Source organism: Lampetra planeri, chromosome 2, assembly GCF_965212315.1.
Source record: "Lampetra planeri chromosome 2, kcLamPlan1.2.h2, whole genome shotgun sequence".
NCBI classification, from domain to species: Eukaryota; Metazoa; Chordata; class Hyperoartia; order Petromyzontiformes; family Petromyzontidae; genus Lampetra; species Lampetra planeri.
The window spans coordinates 7,645,614-7,653,806 of record NC_136108.1 but is presented as its reverse complement, the minus strand read 5'-3'; the positions used below and the strand labels follow the sequence as shown (position 1 = coordinate 7,653,806).

Genomic DNA, 8,193 nt, shown 5'->3' with positions numbered 1-8,193 from the left:
CATCTTCGACTTACGATATTTTCGACTTACGATGGGGTCGTCGTAACGCATCTCTATCGTAAGTAGAGGACTGCCTGTACACCACGTGGCGAGGCAGAGAGTTTGATGACCAAGTGTCACTTTTATTTCCGAGGCAGAAACGGGCAATGAAAGGCCCCCCGGGCGTGTTGGAGTGCCACGATGGCGAGATGTTAACTACCTCGCCTGGTCTACAGGAGGTCGTGGCTTCGATGCCGAACCTGACGCATGCTGTATAGTATTTGGAGTTTGCGTGTCTCTCTCTCTCTCTCCATGTGTTCGCGTGAATCTATCCCCCTGGGTTTTCCCTCCACATTGAAAATTGACATGAAGGAAAAATTGGCTTCTATAAATGTCCACGTGATAAGCCACTTCGCTGACCTATCACGGTGTGGCCCAAGTCGCTCCTGAAAAAGAGCTCTCTATATATATAACTCGCTGGGCCTTATCTGTTAAAATAAAAATAGTTGTAGCTCCAGCAGTGGCGAGAGACAGCGAGTTGTTGGTGGTGGGGGGGTCGAATCCGTTCTTTGCGCACACAGCGAATGAAACGACGCTAGTGAATGAGCGACCCAACCGCTCTTCTTGCATCATTCATCGTACGTAAAGCAAACAGCAACGTTGGGGGGTGGTTTGCCAGGTGGGACGAGCCCAAGCCGCAGAGGGAACTTACCTGAGCGTGAAGAAGTATAACAAGAGGAGTTTAAAGGGACGCGCGCGCGCGCGCACAAAGTCAACCGCGTGCTAATGAACAAGTCCAGCTAACCCGTACCGCCCCACGGTAAACACTGCTGATGTCATGCTCTCACGCCCCCCACCCCCGGTACGCGTCTCGCTCTCTCTCTCTCTGTATGTGTGAGTGTGTATAAATGTATGTGGCGTGTGCGTGTGTCCGTGCGTTGATCCGGCCGCATCGGGTCCACGCGTTCCTCCGCTGTTGTGGGGGTAGTAGTAGTGGTGGGTGGTGGTGGTGGTGGCCAAGCAGAGCAAGCAAGAAGGATTCGGCAACGAGTCGCTTGCTACTACTGGCGGTGGCTGACCACCGCGGTGCTAAAGCAGTCCCGTCTAGCTGACCTCCTCCGGTTGCCTTGTGGAAAGGGGTAAGTCCAATCCGAGGTGCTGTTAAGCCACGGAAGACCGCCGCTGCTTCTGACCCAGCTCGCGTTTCGTTGAGTTCTTTGCGCGACCCCCGGTGTTTGTTGATCTTGCGAGAACACGGTACGCGATGGGACTTTGATGCCGCTGCTGCTGCTGCTGTCGTCGTCGTCCTAACTAGTGACTTAATTTCGAAGCGGTTGTGTTAAGCGAATGGACGCGAGTCGTCGGAGATTAACGACGTGTCGAGGATAACGCAATTTATTGACTCTCTCTCTGCTCGGCGTGTCGATCAACACGCGCATTGTCCGGTTGATGTGCGTGTTAGCCGCAGCCCAGAGCAAGCGGTACAAGCAATGCGCGTTGTAAAGTGACGTGATTTGATGTACACTATACTACAAGGCTGTATGTAGCCATGGAGTCAACATTGGGGGGGGACCAAATCTAGCAGGGGTCCCCCCCCCCAGGGGAAAAAAAAATCTCAATTTGAAAACGAATTTCCTGCCTAAAATATTACAAAATTCACTAACACACAGGATGGACTTTTAATTTATGTTTTACAATAATGTCTAATAGTGTATTGTATTACATTGTTTTTTTTATTTTTTACCTTTTCTTGTTTCATTGTATGTAATGGCAGAGATTAGGGATTAACAAAGTACAACCATAACAACAATCATATAAACATACATCTATTTTATAGCAATATATTGGGGGGGGGGGGACATTTTTTGAATATTTGAATATTGTGGGGGTGGATCTGTCCCCCCCAATTTATATTATAATTACGGCCTTGCTATACTATGTACTCCGGTGGGACACCACGTTATAGCGGTGTAAGTACACACAACACTGCTGCTTGCGTTGTGACGAGAATGCGTTTCACGCGTTTGCTTTACTCCCAGTTTAAAGATCCGAGGCCCATTGACTATTCACGAGTTGTCACCACCGCGACACTAGAACACTGTGATAATAGACAGGCGTCTGCTGCTGTCGACACGAGACGATTTGTAGTGTTTGTGCACAAGGACTTGGGGGGGTGGGGGGGGTCTCGCCTCTGTTACACTCAATAACTTTTACAATCACGGTCGTGTCTCGGTTTCCAAAGTAATGAAAAAAAACGGAGTATCCTTTCCACCCCCCACAGAACTACTACGGTACATTAAAACTGGTGGTCCATGTCTTGTGACACCCCCCTCCCCCCCCATGTAATTCTGTAAAACGTAATATTTTTAAAGGTGTATATTTAAAACAGAGATGAATATGAAAAGGATTTTTTTTAAGTGTTAGGGGCCAATTCATTGGGGGGGGGGGGGGGGGTCACAAGACATATTGGACCATACCTCTTGTAAGTTTCCATAAAACCAATGCTCATTGCATCTCCCAGCCATGCGAGTTTAAATTTCGGGGCTGGAGGGGGGATGAGCCCCCCCCCTGCACCCACCACCAGCCCCCTCTAAACGATTGTAGTCAAGTAAAAGAATGTCAGCAGAGCTAGAGGAGCGGGCACGACATGGCGGGGGGGGGGGGTTGTTCTGTTTAGCGTTCAACGTTTGCTCAACGTTTGTTTAACATTGTGTGGTGCCCCCCCCCTCTCTCTCACCCCGACCTCCTCCTTCCCCACCCCCGGAGTTCGTGGGGGTGCCAACTCTTGAAACAAGGTCACGCCACAGGGCCGCCAGATACCAACGCTATTACAGTTTCTACAATCATTAAGCGGGGCAGCTCATTTCCCCCAACACACACACACACATTATACACTGTGTGCAACTTAATTGGAATGCATCGTCGTATGCTACCAGGTGTAGACCTACGCCGTTCCCAGGTATCTTTAGCACCGAGGCAACCGCACACTTTCTAAGGGTGGAGACGCATGTTGGCTTTGCTTGCTAAGTTCCTAAAGTGGTTATGGAATGGGCCAAGTTTTGTATTGCAGCACCGGTAATGAAAAGTAAAGGTCTGTTAGATGCGTAGTTGGCGATTCCCCTTTTCCCACGTCGACTGAACGTGTGACAAAGAGATTCGGAGCTCATCGGATTTCTCCAGGGTAAACACAGATTCTGATTCAAACGTCAATGAATGTAACCGTACATGTGTGTAGACATACGTGCGTAAATCCACGGCTAGATGAGGGCTTTGCCAGCGTCGTGAATTAAATCGGCGTTATTTGGCCATACTTCTCATCACGTTGGTTGAGTGCGGGTTGGTGAAGCAAGGGGACATAGACGTTGGACAACAGTATAGCACAACTATGGATATTGCTGCACTGACCTCTGTTGACAACGCAGCCCCGCAGCCGCCTATAGCACCTGCTTGATGCTTGGTGATCGCCCATACACGCGCTATCAGAGCTGCTTAACCTTCCATATCCGAAGATATCCCATATGTCTCCCCAGGTGATTGGAAGAGCGATACTATAACACAATCTTTAAGACCCCGTTGATGTCATTCCAAATGAGTAGGCATATTTGTGCGATGGCTTCACGGTCCAAATTTGAAAGCTTCCTACAATTGGGATTACAAAATACCGGCATTGCTGTTTACTGGCAGACTACATCCGTCTGTAAAACATAGCGCATTTGTGATTGCCAGATATGAAATTGATTACATTATCTAGCATAACCTCGGACAAGGTCGCTTATGAACGCATAACTGCGTGAACATTACCATTTGTTAACTTTAGACGGACGCGTGAGCTGTAACATGCACTGTTGTTCACTTACTACTCGCTCCAGGCTCCAACAAACAGCTGTGCGATATTCATATTCGACATGCACCGCCAATGGAGTGTCTGGTACTCTGTAAAGAGCCCTTAAAACTGTAGCAGAAGCGGTGCTCGGTCGCGAACCTTCGGTGGACTTTCAGGTCCAAAGCTCAGAAAGACTGGTCAGTAGACGTTTTCATAAAACCACCTTAAGTGATTTCCTCCTCCCCCCACTCCCATAACGTGTACAATACCAGAACTTACAGGTCGGTCCAGATGTCTTGTAACCGCCATTTGATTATCTAAAACGTGTATATATATATATTTTTGTTAAAAGTGAGGTTTATTTAAAACAGAAATGAATATGCGTAGGGAGAACACAAATGTTCGGGGGTCAATTCATTGGGGGGTTCGCAAGTCACCCTGTACATTACTGGTAAGTACGCCTGGTAGTACATGTTGGTATGGTAGAGTACACGTTGAGAACTCCTTTGTTTTGAGCTTGGCTTGCAGACAGTTGACAAACTTGCCAGCTGCAGAGTCGGCCTGGACCATTCGGGTTTGTATGTTTGTAACCCGCCGGGACCCTAGACGAAAACCAGGTTACTGCAAGTCAACAGTCACAATAGCCTATCTGGGTGAGTCTGGTTTTTGTTGTGCTACTGTTTATGTAATGTTGGTTTTACCCAGATCTTCCTTGAGGACCTGCATAGGCCAACATTTTCTGTGAAAGCTACAGTACTTTAATAATAAAGTGAGCACTTAACATACAGTAAACTATTGCTTACAGGCACTGACTGGCATGTGAATTGCAGTAATTTTTGCAGTGTATATATTTTTAGAACGAATATGAAGAACAAATACACGTTTGTGTAAGTTCAATCACTGATGGGCAATTCATGCATGTGTAATTCATGTTCCGCAAAGCATGTGGAAACAGGTCATTCAAAGTGATGATGGCATTTAATTGGTATATTGTTATATTGTCCACTCACCCAAAATGTCGGGTTAATACATTACTTTTTAAAGATAGGAGTGTAATAAATGTATCACTTAACGATCGTTATATACACTTTGTACAGACTATCAGTAGTCATTTGGCCATTGTGTAGGCAGGTCTTATGGACCGCCAGGTTGTGAAGGTTGTCCACGGTTTATTATTATTGATCAAAGGACATCCCGTATCTTCAGGTTCTGTTGATTTCAGTGCTGGAAACATTAGGAATTGAATTGCACAACACCAAAAAAAGGCACAGGAAAGCAATGAGAATGGCCAATGTAATTATTTTATGACATAGTTTGGAACATTAAATAGTACTGCAGATGAACACTCCCTCCCATACTTAGTGTAACGATAAGACAGTAAAAGAAACCAGATTAAAAAGGCAAACGCACGCTCAACGCATGCGAGGGTTATGAATGCCCGAGTTCATTTCAAAGTGATCCCATATCGTGCAAGAGCGTCTCTTAGAATGTTGACTCCTCGTTTGTTTGAAGACTTAATTTCTAAACCGATGTTGTGAGTTGTAGTGAAAAAGTGTGCCCTGTGTGGCACAGTTTGACTCTCCGTAGGACTTGTCTGGTTGACCGTTGTGCGGCACCAGGACCTCAAAGATCAGTGAGGCCAAGCCGCACATATTGTCGTCACTTAGCTGGGCTGTCGGGACAGTCGACTCGCATGTTACTCAAGCCTGCAAGTGCTCTCCGTTGTCATTCCCAGTGTCTCACGCAGATATTTTCGTTGGCATGCGGAATCTTTGTTAAGGTAATTAACTCTAACGTCATGCGCCTTCGACAGAACTCGAGCAGATTGATTGAGTGTATGTCAGTCACGAGTTTGTCCCGTGACATGGCCCAGCGGCAGCGCATTTCCCACTCGTTGCAGTGTTTCGCGGTTCCAATCCCTAAGGCTGTCCTGGTTATTACTGTGGGTGTATTAACCACACAGATATACGTCGTTTGCTTCACAGCAGACGTTTAAGACGCCGTTGATGTCATTCCAAATGAGTAGGCATATTTGTGCGATGGCTTCACGGTCCAAATTTGAAAGCTGCCTACAATTGGGATTACAAATACCAACATTGTTGTTTACTGGCAGACTATGTCCGTCTGTGAAACATAGCGCCTTTGTGATTGCCAGATATGAAATTGATTACATTATTTAGTGAAGTATTTAGATTGCTCACAGCTGCTGTGGTCCATTCATGACGATGCAATCCAATGTCCGAAAATCATGAAAAAATTTCATAAAAACATTAAGGTAGCATTTAATTACACTTTGCAAAAGAATTACAAAACATGTTAGCAAACTAACTAGGCAACCTCGTTGAGTAAGTTCACGGTTAGCTCGTCCTGATATGTTAATTCAACAAGCTCTATGTCATCATTAGACCTCCTTTGCCAGTACCAAAATATAATAATAGGGGTTTCCCCCTTTTTTATGGCAACAAAACTGAAACCTTTTTACAAGGATTCATATCTGCATTAACGACAATACTTGCAGTCAAATGCAAACAAAAAACACACTCCGATAATATATGCATTGTCCTTCAAACTAATTGGACATATAAGCTATATGTCTCGACACTTTAATTTTATACTGTACCTAACAATTGGAAATTAAGTAGTGTGCCTTGTGCACCAAATGTTGAATAATGTTAATCATCTAAGGAGTATCTAAGAATACTGCCTTATTTAAGTACAGTAATACATATTTAGTTGTCTCAGTTTATTTCATTTACAGCTTTTTGTCAGTCCACTCCTGGATGCAAGCCTCTCCATGCTGCGTTGGCCATGGAGATGGTTTGACCATACTTCTCCACGCTGGTCACTTTGGGTTTGATGAAGGCAAGTGGGCGGTGGTGGGGGAGGGAAGCAAGACTCGATTCATGACACTTTATGTTAATTGTGGTCAGGAATCGAACTCGGGTTACTGGGTTCGTTAGCGCAGGGCGTGAACCACTGTGCCACCTCTCCCCTACTCCCTCCTCCAAAAGAATGTCTGATAAAAGTCATAAATCTCTCCTGCGTATAAACCTTTAATTGCCCGACATTGAGACCCACGAATAGCCAAGGTTCCGTGTTTCAAAGAGAAACTGGTGGCACGTAAACTGTAACAATATTTGTTTTAATATACCATACCTAAAAAGAACAGCCAACCATAAAACAGAGGAGTGCCAGGCTCGTATCTCGGCCTGTATTACACAAATCACTCACTACCTCTCTGCTATGACCGTCTCCCCATAACAAACATATAATTGCCGGGACATGCAGTTCCATTTTAATCTTTGTACACACATCTCTACGTACAGTATTTACTCCAAATCGCTTAGTAAGCAAGTCATGCATTATAATACATATTCCAATAAGGCTCCCATCCAACGAAGCTTTGTTTTGATATTGTGAATTGTGGTATTTAATTGCAGAGATGGAGTAATGAAATCAGCTCGTGGACAGGTGCTAAGTGGATTGTCACATCGTAGCACCGCGAGAGATCCAACTGCTTGGGGAAGCCCTTAATCCAGCAGTGGATTGATCATGGCTGATCATGATAATAGTAAACAATTATTTTTCTAGGAAAGCCTCACTGAGTTTAAAGATATATATATTTTCAGAGGGTTCCTGCAATGGAATGTTTGCAAATTAGATGTTATGAGTGTATAGCATGAGGGAGGAAACCCATACGTATGAAGCAGTTTAACACGTAGGCTTTCGCGACCAATGTTATTCATAATCAACGTTTTTGGGTTTAGATCGCGTTATTTATAAATGTGTCGTAACCCTCCACCACCCGACACGGCCAATCAGTAAAAATCAGTAAAAACGTGTCACGTTACGTATGAAGCAGCAATGTTCAAAAGTCTGCACAGATTAGTTCACGATCCCGCTTTGCTGTATCGCCATCTTCTTGCCGCCTCCCAGCTCCAGTGCTGTTTTCACAAGTCTGTGATCCACTGATCCTTGTCTCCAAATGTCGCGCCGTATTTCAGAATGGTTATACAGAAAAGCCATACATGTAGGCAATTCCTTATTAATCAGTAATCTGGGTGTTTATATAACACTCTAAGTTACCGAGATACTGTGCTTTTTAATGAGGGTGGTGACATGACCCATGGAGCGTGACGTTATTTGCAAAAGTAGGCCATTGTGTGCCGGTGTCTTGGTCAAAATTTGAGAATTCACCTTCAAATTACTGAATTAGGATCATCGCCCCTACTACGGAAACTTGTCACGACCCTCCTGATAGTCACATGAGACTCCGTGACGCTTTCCTGGGTAAACAAATGTAAAAACATAATAATGTAGTCCTTGAAATAAAATGTAGTCCCAATGGTATTTTTTATGTTTATAGTTTATATACTGTATGTACAAATTCT

The 8,193-nt window shown here is 44.8% G+C and overlaps 1 protein-coding gene across 4 annotated transcripts in view; it reads left to right on the top strand.

Moving 5' to 3' along the window:
• Positions 1–736: 736 nt before the first annotated feature.
• LOC144726373 (growth factor receptor-bound protein 14-like) overlaps positions 737–8,193 on the top strand; it is a 134,484-nt gene continuing 127,027 nt past the window's right edge. For 3 of the 4 annotated variants that reach the window (XM_078605043.1, XM_078605053.1, XM_078605025.1), the window contains exon 1: positions 892–1,118. The gene's annotated coding sequence lies outside the window, so the exon portion shown is untranslated. Of the gene's footprint in view, positions 800–891; positions 1,119–8,193 lie in introns of those variants that run through there. The other variant, XM_078605034.1, reaches the window with a different exon arrangement.